The sequence below is a fragment of the Aethalodelphis obliquidens genome, unplaced genomic scaffold, assembly GCF_003676395.1.
Source record: "Aethalodelphis obliquidens isolate GAN/ISIS:26980383/991018 unplaced genomic scaffold, ASM367639v1 scaffold20, whole genome shotgun sequence".
NCBI lineage: Eukaryota > Metazoa > Chordata > Mammalia > Artiodactyla > Delphinidae > Aethalodelphis > Aethalodelphis obliquidens.
The window spans coordinates 3,472,199-3,492,356 of record NW_020837964.1 but is presented as its reverse complement, the minus strand read 5'-3'; the positions used below and the strand labels follow the sequence as shown (position 1 = coordinate 3,492,356).

The following is a 20,158-nucleotide window of genomic DNA, read 5'->3' as shown; positions in this document are numbered from 1 at the left end:
GAAGCAGGCGAGCCAGGATTCCTGGTGAGGGAGGTGGGAGCCTTGGTGATCCCTGGGGCCCTCCTGGCTGGCGCGCTGTCACCGCCTTCCAGAGCCCCCTCGGGTCAGGAGTAACTCAGCAGGCCTAACCCCCGGTGGGCCACGTGACCCGCAGGTCAGGAAGGCTGGTGTGCCCGCTTGATCTAGGAATGAGCTGTTTTTATTTCCCTTTCCTTCCTCTCAGAGTTTTATCTTCCCTGGGCGTTGACACACAGTTCCTATGGAAGTTGGGGCGTCCATTGATTGGAGGGTTTGGGGGGACGTTGGGGCACTTTAGAGAGGAGAGGGGAAGTTTCTGGGCTTATGTTGGGGCTTTTAAAATTCTGCATAGGAGGCCGCCAGAGGAGGTTTAATGTTTGGCTGGCAAAAGGTGCACGTGGCCGGGTGTTGGGTTTTGAGTTTTTCCCTCTGTGTTCAGAAGCCCCTGTCATTTTGTCTGAGGCTCCCACAGCTGTCCTGGATCCCCTGGGGAGGAGCATGGGGGAGGGAATGGGCCCGGGGAGGACCCAGCTCTGCTAGATCTGACCCTCGCTGACCCTGAAACCGGGGCAAACGTCTTCACCAAGTTGATAGCATAGAGGGAGGCTAGAAGGGGGGAAGAGTGGAAAGGACTTCTCCATTCTGTGGGAAATCTGTCCATTTACTCTTGTTGAGTTTCTTTGTGGCTGTTTTGGGTCCCCAGCCCTTCCCAGGAACTGACAGATTCTATGTCTCTTGCTTGGTGTCTCCACCACTTTCACAGGAAGAATAGTTCTCAGGGTCGGCACTTGGTCTCTTTAGCTTGTATCTCTGTATTCTTGATCTCTTTTTCCTTCACTGCCCGGAATGCAAAGTTAGCACTTCTCTTCCCTCTGCACCGCATACACTGGGCGGGTCCGTTCCACATTGAAGCCGGAATCCCCAATTGACAAAAGGGTGCAGGGCCAAGTGCTCAGGCCGAGAGCCGGCTCCCCCCATAGGTAGACCCCGGGTGGCCGAGAGCTGGTGCCAGGGCCCTTTAAACCCAAGCTCTGGCCCAGCGTTCCTGCTCTGGCTGGCGGCTCCTGGTGGCCTCTCCACCCCCGCTTTGTACCTGCAGCGCCGCCCTCAGAGCTGCACCTTGTCTTAGAGACACTCACTACATGATTGTGGCAAGAGTGCATCTTCTTAAGTACGGAGCTCTTAACAGCACAGGTATTTGTAATCTCCACCCCGCTCCACCTGCCACTGGGTGACTGCTGGTGCACATTTATTCATCAGATAACTGGTTGTCTTTTTACACTGGGAGCCTCCCAGAGAAAAGGAGGAAGCGTCAGTTTAGGAAACACAGAGCAATTAAGGAAAATCAGTCCTGGCTGATGTGAAGAAGCCCTGATCAGCAGAGGTGAGGGCTGCCGGTCGGGACCCTGGGGAGGTCAGTGCGCACGTCCTCTGGGTCTGTGGAGGCAGGTTTGTCCTCCACTAGAGTTTTCTTTTTTTCAATTGCCCAACTAGGGTTTGTATTTTTTAATTTTGCTATAATAGTGTAGAAAGAAGAGCCGTGGTCCAGTGGCTTTGCTTCCTGGCTTCCTGGCTTCCTGGGCTTTGCTTCCTGGGCTTCAGTCAACTCATGTTAGAGTAGAAGGTGGAATTGTAAAAGGAATGACCTGGTTCTGTGGTCACCCTCAGGCTCCCTTGCAAGTGCCTTCTGGGAATCGGTCCTGTAAACCCCATTCCCACCCCTGAGCTAAGTGCTGGTGTCTGCCCATTTCACGGAAGAGGAAAGTGAGGCTCAGGGGAGCTAGCAGTTTGCCCAGCTGGGAAGTGGTAGAGCTGGGCCGTGAAGCTGCCCACTGCCCACCACACTGGCCCAGGACGGAGGGGCCTGGATGCGGCCAGCCCGGCATGCTGTGACTCTGTCGCCTTAGACGCCTGACACGTAGGTGCTCTTCAGTTTCTGGGACCCCGTTGTGTCCCCACAGCCGGATCCTGTCACAGTGTCTGTAACTGCAGAGAGCCAGGGCCCAGAACCTGCCCGTCCAGCCGTTCCCGGGCGGGGGCGGGGGGGCAGTTCATTCACAGTCAGGCCGGCATCAGGCACCACTCCTCCTGTGTGACGGGACTGAGGCCAGGCAGTGGAGGTTTGAAGTCCTGCTCTGCCTCTCCGGAGCCGTGACCTGGGGCAGGTGGCTTGAGCTCTCTGGGCCTCAGTTTTCCCATCTGTGAAATAGGATTCATAACAGGGTCTACCTCAGCATGAGCGTAAGGCAGGTGCTGGCCCTCTGCGGCCCGCTGCTTGACTAGGTGAATAAAGTTTTCTTGGCACGTGGCCACGCCCGTTCCTTGACGTGTTATCTGTGGCAGCTTTGGAGCTGGAGCCCCAACAAGTCGGTGTGACCAGGATGGCCAAGCCTACGATTCATTATCTGGCCCTTTCCAGGGAGGCGTGCTGACATCTGGTGTAAGGGATTAAACGAGTGAATCCTTGCGGGGTACTGAGGACGGTGCCTGGGATGACGTGAACACTTAGCAAGGGACGGCTATAGTAATCGTAATAATTATTATTAAGGTGGAATTATTTGCAGAAAATCACAGGGCTTCTTAGCAGTCGAGCTGGACTTGAACTCGGGTCTTTGGACCAGGCCCCTCGCGCCCCATGACACGGTGTCTGGCCTCTGGCTCATTCACTGGTGGGGATGCTTTCTGTGTCAGGAGAAGGCGGCACAGAGAGCTGGGGACTGGTGGGTAGTGGTCGGGGGGTCTCGCATGCCTCTTCTCAAAACTCCCTTCTGTGCACACCTGCGCCCAGCTACTCCCTTTCCTGAATTCCACCAGACTGTGAGCTCGACGCAGGTGGGGACTGTGTGTTGCTTTCCTGCCTGACTCAGTGCCAGACCAGTAATAAAAATAATAATAAAAATAATGAGGAAGAGGTGGCAGCAGCCAGTCCTTCTGTGGTGCCCATTCCGTACCAGACGTGGGGTTAACGGAATCCCATTTGCCACCTAAAGAAACCGAGGCACGGAGAGGTTGAGGCCGCACAGGCAGTAAATGGTGCAGCCGGGCTTTGACCCCGGGCAGTCTGGCTCCAGAGTCCCTGCTTAATAAATATTTGTTGAACGAGTGAGGGAGGGAGTGAGGGAGGGAATTGGCCGTTGGTGTTGGCGGTGGCGCCCTGCTGGCCCCCTTATCTTGTTCCTGGAGTTCACAGAGGGAGGACTCCTCAGCTGTCAGCTGACCCCACCCCGGCCCCATGCTGAACTCTGGGTGACCCTGGCTTCCCCTGGGGATTTACTGTCCACTGCTGGGAAGGACACTCCAGATTCTCCAGTGAGGAAACTGAGGCCCAGAGAGGGCTGGGGCTTGGCCCAAAGCCACATGGCCTGCTGGAGGCTGCTCCCAGAGAATCCAGGTCTCCCCAGAACATTTTCTCTTCCCCCAGCTGCCTCTCTTCCCCGAGGGTCAGCTGGCCTGGGCCACTCTCTACGCATCCTTCGACAGGCTTGCAAGAGATGGGCTTCCCCTATTGGGAGCTGCTGTTGCCCGGGAGAAGTAAACCTAGGCCCAAATGGCCGGTGGGGAGCTGCCTAGATTTTCTTTTTCACCCCCTAGACTGCTTCCAGAAAGCCCCAGGGTGTGGCCGTGTGTGGATCTGTGCTCAGGCCCACCTGGTCTGGGGGAGGCAGCTGGAGGTGAGGGCAGGCCAGAGCCGCGGACCTCCAGCTGCCCGATCCCGGGGTGCCCCCTCAGGAGCTGAAGCTGGGAGGGGGGTGGGTTGTCTGCAGTTGCCAGCTGTGACCGAGCTCATGCCCAGCTCTGGTTCATTGTGGGAAGCTGCTGGGTCATGAGCAAACTCACGGCTGTTGGGGGGGGCTCCGGAACCACCCAAAGCCTGTTCTCGGGGCCGGTTGGGCCTAATGGAATCTGACTCAGATAAAAGGACAGCACTGCCGTTTCAGTTGTGATGGAGAAAGCTCCTTATTTACAGCTCAGAAACTCAGCAGGGACAAGCATTTCAGGCTCCCGTCTTGCACTTTCCAGGCAATCACTAATTAATCTTCCGATACCCCTGAGAAAGGGGGAGGGGCCGCCACGTTTCCATCTGTCAGGCTGGGAAAGCCAGGGGCCCTTCTGTCCCAGCTGCGGCCCAGCCCTTCACCAAGGGGCCTGGTCTGGTTCCCACCCCCCTGCTCAATTTGGTTCTCATTAAGATTTTTTTCTTGCCTTAAATGTGTTGTTTTTACTCCATGGGTGGGAATCTGATATGGCCCCACTGGAAACTCTCCTGCTTCTTCTTGACTCTTGGGAGTCAGGAGAAGTTTCTTTTATGCTCTCGGAGCACTCATTACGATACCTGGATTCCTGCCCTAGAACGGGGCAGGGGCAGGGAAGATTTGCTTCCTTCTGTGCAGGAGGAAGTGGAGGGTTGGAGGGCAGCCGGCCAGGGCCACCCAGCTCCCAGGGACAGAGCCAGCAGTGGGATGAAGTGTCTGGACCTGGGCTTCTGTTCCAAGTCCAGGGCTCCATATCACTTGGACATGGACGTGTGTGAACGGAGCAGCCCCACTGTGCTTCTCTCTCTCCAAGGTCAAGTACAGATGGACCTCTCTGGTCATCTGGTCTACCCCACGCTTGGCAGCTAAGAACACGGACGTCGGAAGACCTTGAGGGACCTGTTGATTTCTTTTTTATTTACTTATTTATTTATATAAATTTATTTATTTATTTATCTTTGGCTGCGTTGGGTCTTCGTTGCTGCACGTGGGCTTTCTCTAGTTGTGGCGAGCGGGGGCTACTCTTCGTTGCGGTGCGCGGGCTTCTCATTGTGGTGGCTTCTCTTGTTGCGGAGCACGGGCTCTAGGCGTGTGGGCTTCAGTAGTTGTAGCACGTGGGCTCAGTAATTGCAGCTCGCAGGCTCTAGGGCCCAGGCTCAGTAGTTGTGGCGCACGGGCTTAGTTGTCCCGTGGCATGTGGGATCTTCCTGGACCAGGGCTCGAACCCATGTCCCCTGAATTGGCAGGCGGATTCTTAACCACTGCACCACCAGGGAAGGCCTGGACCTGTTGATTTCTAATTCTTAGATTTTTGGTGAGATTGGGTTGCTAGATGTGCCCTCTTCATCTACTAGGGAATGTCCTATCGTACTGTACTTTGCAGAGAAAAAAAAAATCAGGCCTTAATAACCCCTAACGTGACCCTTTCCCAAAGGACAGTGGCCTCACCCCTTACAGGGTCCCTCAACAAAGCAGTTCTACATTCATATCTGGAATTGTCTCTCCTTGCTGGTCTAGCTACACAATCAGAAATTTTGAAGCCACTCGGGCAGGTGGGGGGCGGTGTATTAAGAAGAGGGAATTTGGGGGTGAGGGAGTAAAAAGAGATGCAGTGCCTTTTTTTTTTTTAAGAGCTCCATATAGATTTAAAGTCCTTTTGTTAATTTAGGAACATAAAACTGTGTGATGTATAGCTTAGTTTGCTCGTAAAATTACTACGTGTGGCATATTTAGAGCTAGAAAAGCTTGGGGTAAAAGGGAAAAAAATCAGTGAGCATTTTTCTTACAAGTCTTTAGGGGAAAACGCATTTTTCCGGCTTGTTCCCACCGATGCCAGGCCTTCCACAGCTTCGGGTTGATGGTTGCCCTGAGCCTGGATTAGAGCTGAAGGCAGTGCTTGTTGGGGGCTGGCCGAATTTGAGTTAATCTGCGCCCAGATCTCGCCCCCAGAGCCCGAGCCCACCCAGTGGAAGCCCACAGCCTTGAAGGATCAGGGCCTTCTTTCTCCCTCTCCCCCTGCAGAGAGACAGGAAGCGCCCTCTGACCAGGCCTGGACTGCCGCCCAGTGGGCATTTGGCCACTTACTTAATGGCCTGCGGGGTTGGGAAGTCATGGAACATTGGGCTTGGAAGGGACCTCAGAGGTCAGATGGCCCAGCCCCTCCCTCCTCTCCATTTGGTGGTCTCGGACGGTCATACCTGCCATGCTACCGTGGGTTGTTAGAATGTTGCTTTTTACAGGGAACACACACGTGCATTTCACTTAGTTCTGTGCTCCTGGGACACAAAACCAGTCTGTCCCCTCCTAAATATCACCGGTTTGAGCTGGGCAAGTGCTGGGCCCTGTGTTGACCCAGAAGGAGCGGCGAAGGAGGTCTGTGTCTCATTCTCAAGTTGCTTCAGGAACGAATAGGGAGCAAGATGAGTGAGGACGGAGTGCTCTGGAATCTCCCGGGATCAGTCACCCTGGTGGAGGAAATCCAGGAAGCCTCCGTGGAGGAGGTGGCGTTGGAGGCAGGCCTTGGAAGTGAGGTGTGCAGAGGCGGGGTGAGGCTGGGTGAAAGGAGGCTAGTACAGTGAGGAGGGATGAACAAGAATAGGGAAGCCACTCTTAAGACATTCAGCATGTTAAGTTCATGCCAGGTGTGCTGAGAACTGGGTGCTGGGCCGTCCCTGCCCTGGTGGAAGTGGGGGATGTGGATTGAGTAATACAGGGTAAAAAATGCTGGTGCCCGGGAGCGTGTGTAGAAATTTCTGGGAGTGCAGAGGAAGCACCGATTGGTTTTGAAGTAGGGGTGGAGTCAGCATCTGAGAGGCCACAGAGAGGAGGTGAAGTTTGAGCTGGCCTTTCTAGTCTGGGCACTTGAAAGGAAAGGCCACCAGTCCTGCCCTGATTCTTAGAGGTGCCTGCTGGTGACAGGGCTCTGAAGCCTGCACATCCTTTAAAGAGAGTGTCTAGACAGCAGGACCCCTTCTAGACTGTGAAGGCCCTGGACCTGAAGCACGAGAAGGAGAAAGTGAGTGGGCAGGATGGAGCCTCACTCAGAAGGGGCCTCCCTGGCTGCCCAGTGGGCCCTTGGGCCTCTCGCCCCATTCTGGAGACCAGGCAGTGGCACTAGGGCCAGCCCTTGCCCTCAGAGAATGGGGGCCGGGCAGGCAGGGCCCAGCTGGGGGAGGCAGCGCTGTCCCCGCAGGGGGCTGGGCCAGGCCCCTGGAAGATGGCGGCCTTCGCACTGGGCCTCCCAGGAAGGGCAGAAAGGAGAGTATTAGAGGGAGAGGAGAGCTTGGCGAGGAGGGATAAAGCAGCGTGGTGGGAAATGAAGCCACGGGGTGGGTCGGAACCACGTTTGGAGCGTCTTGAATGGCGTAAGGCCAGTGACACGTGACCCTGATTCTGCTGTAAGTGGGTGGGAACCCAGGGCTTTAAAGTAGCCAAGTTCATCTGTTTATTCCACATGTGTTTACGACATGCCAGGCACTGGCCCAGGCACGCGGAAATACGGCCGAGAAGCTCCCAGGAGCCGTGCCCTCCTAGAGCACCCGTTCCAGCAGCGAGCCCATGGCACTGCATCCCCCAGTGCGGGCTCTGGAGAAGGGAATGGGGTAGCCAGAGTGTGGGTGGGGGTGGCCAGAGACCCGAAGAAACAGAGGGGTTAGCCCTAGAGAGGGCTGAGGGGAAAGTCCCAGGCAGAGGGTCAAACACGTGCAAAGGTCCTGGGGCCTCAAGGGTGTCCGTGTCGCCGCAGGGGCAGGAGGGGTGGGGGATGAGCTGGCAGAGCTGGGAGCAGAGGAGGGGGCAGTGTGACTTCAGCCGCTCCTTCTGGCTGCTGGGCTGAGATAGATTCCGGGCGGTTGGGGGGCAGGAGGGAGGCCAGCGTGGAGGTGACCGCCAAGGACCAGGCCGGACCAGGCAGGGAGAGGTGGGTGATCTAGAGGTACGTGTGGGTCAGATGGCGGCGTGCCTCGTCCCATCTGTTTTAGGAAGGCGGCTCGGGCAGCCTCCATCGTGGATGCAGACTGTCAGCAGAGGCTCCCCTCAGAGCCATGGGGTCCTGCAGGAAGAGGGCAGGGGGCTCTGAGTGTGGGCCAGCACCCCGGTGGTTCTCAGAGTGGGGTTCTTGGGCCAGCAGCATTGGCACCAGCTGGAGCTGATAAGATGCAGATTCTCGGGAACTCCCACCCCCGCACCAAGACCTACTGAGGCAGGTAGTCTGTGGTGGGGTCCGGCAATCTGTGTGTTCTCAGCCCTCCAGGGGATTCTCGTGCTCGCTCAGGGGTGAGAACTGGTCTAACACTTGGGCTTGACTGCGGAAGCGGTAACTGGTCCCCAGGAAGTTTGAGAATGGAGTTTTAATTAACATAGGAGCCCTTGGCAAGTGAAAGAGCAGGGGATTAGAGTAATCGGGAAGGGTCTCCTAGGAAGAAAGTGGTGCGTGGGGTTTCAGGGCCTGCCCTCAGGTGGGTAGCAGCAAGAAGCTGAGGTTCCAGGGGTGCCCCTGTGGGGGTCTGCCTGGCGGGCTTCAAGGTCAGCGAACTTTTCTGATGCTGCAGTGCTGGTTGGAACAAAGACTCTGGGGTGAGAGCACTGGGGTCGATCCTGTCTCAGCTCCTGGCAGGCTGTGTGACTCTGGGCAGGTTACTTACCTTCTCTGGGCCTCAGTTTCCCCATCTGTTAAATGGGGCCAACGGTAGGGCCTGCCTCCTCGGGTTGTTGTGAGCATTCGGTGAGTTAATCTGTGGAAACGCGGACCAGGCACTGCGGAACCGTTAGCTGCGCTTACGTTTGGACTTCGCTCTGCCTGTGTCTTGGATTCTGGACCGATGTGAGGAAGGAGGCCCTTCCCGAGGGACCTGGATGAGTCATGCTTGATGGGGGGCAGCGGCCGGGGCAAGGAGCGCATTGCCCGTGGCCCCTGGGGCTGGGCAGGCCCGTTTGCTCAGGCTCGAAATGGCTGTCAGCCAGCTGGGGCCATGCACGACGCTCTGGTCACAAGATGGTAAGTTCTAAATAAGTAAAGAAGAAATGGAATCGCCTTGCTTAGATCGTCCTGGCCCCTTTCCCACTGCCCCCCATGTCAGAAAAGGAAAATGGGGTGAGCCCGGGACCCTGGGTCTTCCTGGGTGGCGGGTGGCGTTGCCAGACCGTCTCCAGTGGAGACTTTCATTTTAATGAATTCCTTCTCCGACCGCTCCACCCCCAGAGGACTCCAGTGTCACCCTCAAGCCAGCGACAGAGCCCACGCCAGAGGCAGACGGCACCTCGTCTCGTACACTGGGGCCTTCTTTGAAGCTGCCCGACACTGGTCTCCACCCCCTTGTCACTCTTGTCCTATAATTCATTTAGGATTAGCTTTCAGAGCTCCTCCAGTCCTAACTTCTGTCGTCTTGGTAACTGTGTCAACCGTTCGCTGGTTTCCCGTGATTATCTGACAAGAGAAAAGGGGGGCTGGCAGGGAACATAAAGGAAGGGGAGGAGGAGATAGTGCCTGGGTCTTAATTGAACTCCCTGGAGGGGCCCGGCGGGTGGGGCTGCCTGCCGGAGAGCAGTTAGAGAAAGGATGGGGTGAGGTGAGGCACCCCCCCCCCCCCGGCAGCTGCGTGCGGAGGCGGGTGGCACACGGGCTTCTCACCCCCTCTGGGAATGAGTGGCACAGGTATCCCCAGCCTTTATCTTAGATCTTAAGGGCCCAGGGCCAAAGATGTCACTCTCTCCCCCGCCACTGCTCTTTTGAGAAGTCTCCCACCCAGGCAGACTTCACCGCATCTCTACTTCAGCGCTCACCGTGACAGCACGCTGGCCCGTGGTGGGGTGGGGCCCCATCGACACCTCCCTGGACTCCCTGGGATGGAGGAGGCCTTCATAAGCACGCGTGTGGTTATAATACGATGTCGTTTATTATGCTCACGTGTGCGGCGGGTCAGGCCTTCAGAAAGGGCGTGATGGGGTGCAGGTGGTCTCTGCTTCAGGAGGCCTGGGGCCTCTGCTAGGAAAACTGGGAGGCTGGAGGCCGTTTGGTGGCCAGGCTCGGGAATCATCTGAGGGCTTGTTCCACCCTCTCGTCTGGCAGGTGATGCTGGCTGCTGGCCAGGACCTCAGCTGGGGTTCTCAGTCCCGGCACCTCCGTGTGGCCCCTGCACGCGGCTTGGGCGTTCTCACATCATGGTGGCCTCGGGGAAGCCGTGCTTCCTACGTGGGGACTCAGGGCTCCAAAGGCAGGCGTCCCGGCTCGCAAGGGGGAAGCTGCATGGCCTTTTGGGACCCAGCCTCAGAAGTCACGCAGTTTCACTTACGCCACATTCTGTTCCTTACAAGCGGGGGATGAGCCTGCCCGGGGTCAACTGGAGGGGAGTGAAGCCCCACTTGTCGATGTGGGCATAGCGAGGTGCTAGCAGAGCTTGGGGGTGGGAGGTGGTGGAGCCTCTTCGGAACACATACTCCATTCGCCTGCCGGCTCTGTGTCCGGGTAGGTGGTGGCCTTGTCTTTTCCAGGGACAACTTCCCAAGTGTCCTGAACTGTATGCGGTGGGGCTTCAAGCAGAGGCCTTGGTGTTCTGATGGGGCAGCGGGGAGGTGCACGCCTAGGTGGTCTCCCACGGCAGCCAGTATCCACCAGTTTCAGGTTCACTATCCCTGTACAAATAAGGGTTGTTTCTCAAAATAAGGGCCTTGTTACTTGTCACAGAAGAAAGACCAGCCCCTCACCGGGATCAGTGAGAAGCCTAGTGTGCCTTTTGGGGAGCTGCTAATGAGCTATGTCTGATTTTTATGAAACTCCGTGGTAAATTATTAATTTGGGCCAGAAATGAAAGTGTGGAACCAGAGAGGCTCATGAATATTCATCCTCGGCTTCAGCGTGCAGGGGTTGATCCGTGGCTAGGGCAGCCAGCTAGGCTCGTGACCCAGAGACGGACGAGGTACCTGGGGAGGGGGCTCCTGGGAAAGCTCCCACCTTTGTCTCGCTCAGTTTCTCCATCCATAGATGGGGCTGATGACTGACATCTCATTATTAGCATAGTTGCAGCTAGAGCAGGGCTGGGAGCGGCTTGAGAGAGGGGAGCATTCGTCAGAGGGTCCCTGACCCCTGGGGTTTCACCGCAGTGACTCTGTCGCTATCATCGAGTCACTGACGGTGCTTAACGCCTGCCAGGAAGAAACCAGCTGGCCGCACTGCTCTGCCTCTGCTTCTCCCTTAGGGTCTCCTGGGAGTCAGTGCTGGGACCCCATGGAGATCAGATCCCCTTGATGGACAGACACCCTTCGGTTGTGGAATATCATGGTGGTCTTGAGGCCACCTCCAAGGTGGAATGTAACAGGCCTCCGCCACGTTGGAACTGCTCTGCGTAGTATATTAACGTTTCCAGGCTGGTTCTGCGGGGGTCTGCTCCTCCGTGACAGAGCCTTCTAGCATGGGAGGCGTGGGAGGCAAGGCCCTTGGCATTGAACCCCCTGCCTGTGTGTCTCGCCTGACCTTCTCCACCCCTCTGCCATGCTCTGTCCAGGCTCTTTCCACTGCCTAGACTTCCATGCTCAGAAGTGTGGAAACCTTCCTGGGCTCCCCCATTAGGACTGGTCGCTCCTTCCTCTGTGCTCCCACGTTGTAATGGTAGGAGCGACCTCCTCTTTATTGAGGAGGGGGCATAGCCCAGCAGTTGAGCTCATGGGCTCAGAAGCCAGGTGTTCAGGGTTCAAATCCCGGCTCTGCCATTTATTCCTTGTGAGATCTCGGGCGGGCTACTTGGATGCCCTGTGCCTCAGTTTACTCAAGTGTAAAAGGTGGAGGATGCTACTTCCTGAGCTTGCTGTGAGAAGTAAAGGATTTGTACATTTCAAGGGGCCAGCACGGAGCACAGCGCGTAGTGGGCCTTCCACAGGTGTTTACCTGCTGTCGGTGTTCTCGTTAAGTGTGATTGTCATTACCGTCTTGTTTCCGGCTGGGATTGGAGGTCCAGGGCAGGCCCCCCGGGTCTCCCCAGCTCAGCGTGGGAGCACAGCAGGCCTCTGCTGGTGACTGCGGTCTCATGTCAGTGTGTGTTTTCCCTGCTTCTCGGGAACCCGGGACTTCTGATCACACCGTCACCCTAGCGTGCTGTGGTGAGGGCCTTGGAGGCACGCTGGGCTCGTGTGGGTTTGGGTGGGTCTCTTCGGGGCTTTGCACCTGCCCTCAGCTTGGATGGGCCTGTTTGTAGCTCAGCCCCTGCCTGGAGATCGTCTCTGCGTGGAGCTGAGGCCACTTCCTGCCTGAGCCCCGGGCGTGGAGGCGGGGGTTTCGATCCCCCGCCGCCTGGCAGAGGAGGACACAGAAAAGCGAGGTTGCTGGCGGCTTCCGGGGTTAGAGCCAAGATAGGACCTGCAGCCCTGGGTTCCCAGGTTGAACCGGCGGCTCCTCTCAGCAAGCTCTTCAGAGGAACGGCTCTCGGGGGCAGGCTGAGCTGCCAGATGGGATTAAATGTCGCCTGTCTGAGTCCCAGGGACACAGACTGGTTCTGAGGGCCTTGTCCAGGGTGGGGGAGTCCTGGATGGCCTTGGCCCTTGGTCAGCGTTGGCCTTCGAGGCTTTGGCGTTAGGGGAGATCCTCAGAGCCCAGGCCGTGTGGGGGGCACTGCCCAGTGTGTGGAGGTGAGAGGAAACGTGTTGGGGGAGGAAAGACCTTGCCCTTGACCCGCCTCTGCCCTTGATGCTCAGGGTCTTCCGGGGTCCCGAAGGTGGGCTGCAGGCGGGCTGTTGGAGGCCTGACACCTGCTGCGTGACGAAGCCGCGGCACTCCTCCTGGCCTGCAGAGTGGTTCATGAAAAGCATGTGAGGTTTTATGTGGCTTATTGAAACCAATAACTCCACCTGCCTGGCCTTTCATTCTGGTTTTGATGCCTTTGACTCAGGGCTCTGTCACCTCCCAGGTGCTCGGGCTCAGAGGGAGGCAGCCAGTGGGTCAGACCGGTGGGGCGAGCCCAGTGGAAGGAATAATAAAGCAAATAGCCCGCAACCAACTTTGTTCTCCTTGCCCTGGTTTGGAAAGACGTTGGCTTCTTGCAGCTGCAACTGCCGGGGCAGTTGTCGAGCAACTTGCTGGGTGCCAGGCCTGGGGCTGAGGGGAGAATGGAAAGTAAGTCACAGGTCATGCCTTTGAGGCCCTCCTGGCCACCTGAGCAGGGGAGGGGCTAAGCCCCACGTGGATGGCAAGCTTTGGGGCCTTGGAAGGATGCAGAGGACTCCAGGGGCTCAGAGGACAGAGAGTTCCCAATCGGCTGGAGCAATCTGAGAGGGCTTCCTGGAGGAGGTGGTGTCGGAAACAAGATTCTGAAGACTTAGTGGGTTTTGAAAGGGGAAGATGGGGGAGGTGTGAAGGGAGGAGACAAACTGTAATGTGCCCTCCAGTGACCTGGGATCTTAAGGGGCAGGTTCTGATTCAAGTGGGTCAGGGTGGTGCCTGACAAACCAGATGGGGACTTTCCCTCCCTTGAGGCTCTGAGGTCATCTGCATCCTCCCCAGGCCCAGGTTGCATCGATGTGGCTGATCCATAGGGCACACTTGGAGTAGCGAGGGGCCAGGCCTAGCCACACGTGACCATCGAAACATAAAACGTAAAACTAAATTGATTAAAATGAAACAAAATCAAGGGACTTCCCTGGTTGCACAGTGGTTAAGAATCCACCTGCCAATGCAGGGGACACGGGTTCTATCCCAGGTCCGGGAAGATCCCACATGCCGTGGAGCAGCTAAGCCCGTGTGCCACAGCGACTGAGCCTGCGCTCTAGAGCGCGCGAGCCACAACTACTGAGCCTGCGTGCCACACCTACTGAAGCCCATGCACCTACAGCACCTGCTCTACAACAAGAGAAGCCACCGCAGTGAGAAGCCCGTGCACCGCAACAAAGAGTAGCCCCCGCTCGCCTCAACTAGACAAAGCCCGCTCGCAGCAGCAAACACCCAACGCAGCCAAAAATTAAAATTAAAATAAATAAATAAAATGAAACAAAATCAAAACTTCCATTCCTCAGTCACACTGGCCCCACTTCAAGTGCTCAGTCGCCACATGGGGCTGATGGCCACAGTACTGGACGGTGCAGGAAGAGGATGTTTCCATCATCATGGAAACTTCCATCGGACAGGCCTGGCTTGTGACCTCGGGCAGGGGCCAGGGGACGCCAGCAGGGGCCTGGGACAGCCTTTGAGTCTTCGCAGAGAGGCTCTCAGGAGCCTGGGGGCGCTCTTCGCTGTGTCAGGGGCCACGGGGAAGCCCTGGACGGGGATTGACCTACCTGTAACATTAAACACAGGAAGGACAGTTCAGAGGAAACGAGAGCCCAAGTCGGGGGGGCGGGGGCCAGAGCCATTATGGAGGTCAGGCTAGCAGCGTCATGTGTGGGTGACGAGGGCCAGGGAGGGGGTGGAAGTGGGGGACACGTGTTAGGAGCTGGAGAGATGGTGTCAGTGCCCGTCAGTGAAATGGGGAAGTGAGCTGGGTTGGAGGTAGGGGCCCGAAACCACCAAGTGACAGTTTGATGAAGGGAGGAGTGATTTCATTGTCAAGTGGTATTGGCTTTGGGGCCAGGTGGGCCCCGGAGGGCAACAGTTCTAGTGATTTGTTATGTGCCTGTCCACCCATGTGCACGTGCGCGTCATCTCCCGCGGGGGTATGTCTCTCTAGAAGGTCTCAGGAATTCCCTGGCGGTCCAGTGGTTAAGGACTCGGCGCTTCCACTGCCAGGGCCCGGGTTCACTCCCTGGTCGGGGAACTAAGATCCTACAGGCCTTGTGGCCAAAAACACCCAAAAAAATAGGTCTCCAAATGGATTCACTCTCTCCTGTGTGCACACACACTTCAGTCTGTCCTCAACACACCCAGAAGTACAGAGTAGCACGAACCTGAAAGAGGCTGTTCCGGAACACAGCTCTCCTCCCTCGGTTTCTAGGGCCTCTCCCAAACCTAGGAGTCCCCGTGGCCACGGGACCTCAGTGACTTCTTCCAAGTGCTAGAGAAGATCCGTGGAAAGGACACCTGAGCGTCCAGGGGGCCTCCTGACGTCTGTGTCATCAGGGCAGTCCTCGTGAGGGGGATCACACACGAAGGCTGGACGTCAGGGAAACCTGGGCTGGGAAGAGGAGGGTTTGACTGTGTGAGTGTTGGCCTCCCGGGACACAACGGGCTCTGGTTAGGGGGCTGCCTGAAGCCCCAGGCGAGGGGTTAAAGGGGCTTCCCATGTGTTGGTTCATCCAACCTTCACATTCCCTGTTATCACCAGCCGCATATACAGAGGTGGAAACCGAAGCACAGAGAGGTTAAGTGACTTGCCCAAGGTCACACAGCCAGTAAGTGGAGGAGCCAGGGTATGAACCCTGACATTCTGATTCTAGAGGCAGTAATAACCCCCCCCACCCCCGTTTTCCAGCCCCTCAGTTACCCTCCATCTCCAGGATCATGGCACAAACTTTACATAACGTAGAGTCAGGAGCCCCACGGGGAGTTCTGCCCCTCCTGGGGATCACCTCCCAGGCCTTGCCACCTTGCACGTCTCAGAGTTTCAGCTGGTTTTTTGAATTATTGAGACATAATTCACATACAATGAATTTAAAGTATGCACTTCGATGATTTTTTAATACGAAGTGTTGCAATCACCAGTAATCTAGTTCTAGAACGTTTTTCACCCCAAAAGAAACCCATTAGCAGCCACTCGCCACTTTACCCCATCACCCAAGCCCTGGACAACCGCTGCTTTCCATCTCCATGGACTCGCCCGTTCTGGACAGTTCATATGCGTGGAACCATACGGCATTTATCCTTCTGGGTCTGATTTCATTTAGCGTTATGTCCTCAAGGTTCATCCATGTCATTGCAGGTGTCAGAACGTCATTCCTTTTTATGAACAGATACCATTCCATCGTATGGATGGAACACATTTGGTTTATCCGTTCATCCACTGATGGACGTTTGGGCTGTTGCCACTTCTTGGCTGTTGTGAATAACACTGCTGTGCATGTCTGTGTACAAGTTTTTGTGTGGACATATGTTTTTATTTCTCCTGAGTGTGTACCCTGGAGTGGAACTGCAGGATCGCATGGTGGCTCTGCATTTAGGCTGTTGAGGAGCTGAGCTGTAAGACTGCCTGAGCCTCAGTTTTCACTGCTGTGAAATGGAGCAGTGCCATGATGCACTGTTTTTCCGTATCAGGTGATACATCTTCACTGGAAACTCTCAGAAGCTAAATGATGACTTTCATTGCTCCTGTTAATAGTAACACCAGGGCCACCCAGCAGGTGAGGCCACAGCAGGTGGCCAATAGCACCCTTGCCCTTGCCAGCCTCTGCCCAGGAAGCATTTCCCCTCCTCTGGCCATCAGTGTTCAGAATGGACTCGTGAGTGAGTGTCCTTCATGTGTTTCTGGGGAACTTCCTACGAATCTGAGAGAAATTTTTCCAAAGCTGAATTCCATAGAAAAAGGGGTGAAGGCTGGGACATGTACGTAACCTCTGCCGCCCTCCTCTGGGTGGGGATTTTCGGGAGAACTTGGGTGGACGCAGTGTTGCCTTCTTGGCCGGGGCAGAATCAGGACGTCCCAGGAGTTCAGCTTCTGGAGGACTGGTTTGGGGAGCCTTATTCCCCCTACATAGGGGTGGGGCGCCCGGACCTCCCATCTGGTTCTGACAGGCGGCCCCTGGAGCCTGAATTTTTCTTGGAGGGCGTCCAGCTGGTGCAGAGCTGGCTTGGCCCTGGCGCTCTTGTGGGAGAGAAAGGAAGCTATTGAGGGCCGGCCGTGGAAGTTGTAAACTGGATAAATGACCCTCCAGAATGCATTTCCTCAGCTCTGCAGGGAGAATTCAGCCTGGGAAAATCCCAGTGTCCATTATTCAGCTGCAGCCCAGAGAGGGAAAGTGACTTGCCTGGGGTCACACAGCAAGTTCGAGCTGAGCTAGGAAGGCTCCTCCTGACACCAGTCTGTGCCTTTCAGCAGCTCTGAAATCCTCTCCTGCCCTCTGACATAACCTCTTCTATCCCATTAAAACCCGAGGCTTAATCCCCGCAGGTCAGCAGCAGCCAGCCTCCACAAAGCTGCCCCTCCCTCCACTTGACAGGGCCCAGGGGTCAGGAGGCCACCAGAGCAACCTCACAGGATACATCCCCAAACCACACAGTTCCTTTCTGGGGGTCTCCACCCTGCCTCTAAAGGGCTCCTGGGCCACCCTGCTAAGAGCCCACAGGGGAGCAGGTTTGGAAATGCAGCAGATGTACCTTCCAGAAAGCACAACGCCAGCCTGTCTGTCCCTTTTGCAGCTCTGCTGGGATTTGGGTGGCTTCCTAGATGGCAGGCCCCCTCGGTCCACCCATCAGCACCGGACGGGAGGCAGCCTGACGTTTGTCCCTGCCACCCTGGAGACCCCGGGGCCCCTGGAGGGAGCCCGACAGGGTTATCAGTATCTGCCCCCCGGGGGGGGGGGGGGGGGGAGGGGGGCGGCTGTAACCCCCAGCACCACCCCCCGCCGCCCCTGCTTTCAATTTATCAGCCTTGTCTGCTGCCAGCACCCCACCTTGCCCTGCCAGCCGCTTGCTGCAAAGGTTAATCCCCTCGCCCTGTGGCTACTCCCGGTGTCCCCCCTCCCCCTCCCAGCTCTTTCGCTCCAGTTAATCAAACGGGGCTCCCTATTGTCAGAAGACAAAGGGGGATGTTCATTACACCTTGGCGCCCCCGAATGTCAAAGGTGCACAGAGTCTGAAAAAATACTGGCAGGGACTAAGCCCAAGCATACGTCTGCGGGGTCCGGGGCAGGTGGGTGGGCGGCTGCGACCTCGGGTGACCTGAGTTCTTTCAGATTTAGCTGCAGCTGATCGCTTCCCAACGCCACGCATCTGACAGTGTGTGTTTCCTGGGGCAGCTCTGGCGGGATGGCCAGGAGATCCGGCATCAGCATTCTGGTTCCGGAGATTATTTCTTTGGAAGGAATGAAAGATGCTGTGAAAATACATACAGATCCTCCTTATAGCCCTCCTGGTGGGCTGGATACTCACGCATGGCCCAGGTGAGGGATACACAGCCGCGCTCTCCCTGCCCTTTCCTCTCCCTTCAACTTGGACTTTGCCATTTTATTTTCACGTTTTCATTTGGGCACCGCAAAGGCAATGTGGCTAACTGTGATTTTTTTTTTTTTTCACGGAGGGGGGGAAGTATAGATGTGTTCATTTTATAGGGTTTTTTTTTTCCCCCCTTAATAAACATGCTTTAAAGATGTTTGACATCTGTAACTAACAGCTGGCATCCTGGTATGGAGGAATGCCCTTTTATTTCAGAGCAGGTTGAACTGTCATTAATAATATAATTAGGTGATTATCAGTATATAGCAGAAAACTGCTTAATTGCAGAGTTTGCTTTTCTAGGATTCCAGTCTTTTTGTGGTTATATTTGTTTTAGCTGTTTGAATTTTCATGATATTTTGGCATTTGGTACGTTGCCTCGTTTTGTGTATGTGTGTAGATGTGTTTTTTTTTTTTTCCTTCCTGTTTTCTAACGTGTCTGACAGCTGTCTTCAGGAGCATTTGGTCCCGAGGAATTTTCTGGTACTAATGCAGCGATGAGGAAGCATTACCTGGAAGAGGTTTCTTCCTCTGGGGCCCTGTTTAACCCGCTCTGTGCCAGGCTGGAGTCCTGCGGGAGCAGGTCCAGAATCCCAGGTGCCCTTTGATGTATCTGATCTCGCTGTGGTTAATGGTATGAAATTAGACATTTAACCCCAGAGCCAGGGTTGTCTGTTAAGAGGCCCCCTTTTACAATGCAATTTATTTTTACGGTGTGTCCTTAATACACGATATTACCAAATGGTTTTGAGTCATGTCGACTCCAGAGAGAGAAAGGCACATCTAAAGGGACGTGGTCTCAGATGTAACTGGAATTTGAAAATCAGTGGGTTTTACAGAATCCAGGAGGAAAAAAGACTTTGAAAGAAAATGAGTCTAGAGGTGAGGTTGCCTTTGAAAAGCCAGCAGAAACACCTCTCTCCTTATTCCTGGGCTGGGTTCGCCCGGTGATGGGGGAGCAGGGTGTGCGGAGTCCAGGGCTGACCTCTGAGTGGCTTTCTTCAGCAAACCCCCAGGAGACTGTTCGGCCTCCACTCCCAGACGGAGGTCCCTCCAGACCCTCTCTTGCCAGAGACTCCGTCCTTCCCAGAGCAGGGGTGTGTGTTGTGGGTATTACGGCTCCTTTCCTTCCTAAGAGGTCCAGGGAGAGCCTCACCGACAGCCGTGTTCTGGGGTTGCAGCTTAGGTCCCCAGCTCACCTTGGCCATGCCCGGTGTGACCTTGGGAATCTTGTGCTTGGCCACTGCAAACCCCGAGGGACGTGCAGCTGTCCCCCCGAAGTCGTCACCGGGCCACCACGGCAGCCCTCACCCACTCTGGGCAATGCTGCCTGGTTTATAAGAGCCAGCAGGTCCTACAGGGGGCTTTAATATCACCTCATCCCCGCATCCCAGACAGGAAGCTGAGGTCCTGGAGGTGGGGTGACCTGCCCCCCCCACCCCGTGCCAGCCAGGAGCTCAGCTAGGCCGCAGGATGGGTGCCTCAGAGCAGGGGGACGGGAGGACCCAGGGAGAAGGTCCTCCAGAGGAGTGGGCTGAGCATTCAAGACGCTTTGGTTTTTCTCTGCTGTCCCGAGCATACTGCCCTGCGGAGGGTGGTGGAGGACGTAATTCAGGGCCGCCCTCTGGCCCCCAGCCCCACCTTAGCCGCTGCATTAGCTCGTTTAGTCCCCTGCCCACCCCGGCATCATCCCCACCTGTCCAGGGTGTGACAGTGGCCCAGAGGCCCAGCTCGCCCACCCCGGGAGCCGCACCTTCAGAAGGCAAAGGCCACCTTTACCTGAGAGTTTCTGGGAGGATTCGGGGTCCCCCCACACCCCTGGGTCTCCAGCACTTTGTGATTCTCAGCCGAGCCCCCCAAGCTGGTCAGAAGCCCCGTGGCCGACTCCTCTGCACAGTCGCCTAGACCGGGGAGGCTGCGGTTGGCAGCCAGCCGCGAAGGACCCCAGTTCGGTGCTGTGTGACTGCAGGCAAGTGCCTTCCCCTCTCTGAGCCTCTCGCTGAACTGTCAGCCACCTGGTGTTGGGAGGCTGCTGGCCTTTGTTCTCCTAGAGCCGGCAAGGCTGGTGAAAGGCCCTGTGATTCTTAAGATAAGTGCAGGCTTCTCCCAGCCCCTCCTGCTGGCGCCCAGCAGGCAGACACGATTGGCAGGAGCCTCTCCCGGGAGGCCAGAGCAGCCCCAGACGCTGCGCGCTGACACCTGGGAGGGTGGAGATGGGGCAGCTGTTCCTGCCCGGCTGCCCCTGGGTTTTATGATCAGAGGATAAATAACCCCGAATCAGTGTTTTCACCTTAATGCTGTTGATGACATTGACGGCATAGCTGCT

At 56.3% G+C, this 20,158-nt stretch overlaps 1 protein-coding gene across 4 annotated transcripts in view; it reads left to right on the top strand.

The window, feature by feature from the left end:
• GSE1 (Gse1 coiled-coil protein) overlaps window positions 1-20,158 on the top strand; it is a 417,101-nt gene that overhangs the window by 310,777 nt on the left and 86,166 nt on the right. The gene's annotated exons all lie outside the window — the stretch shown is intronic.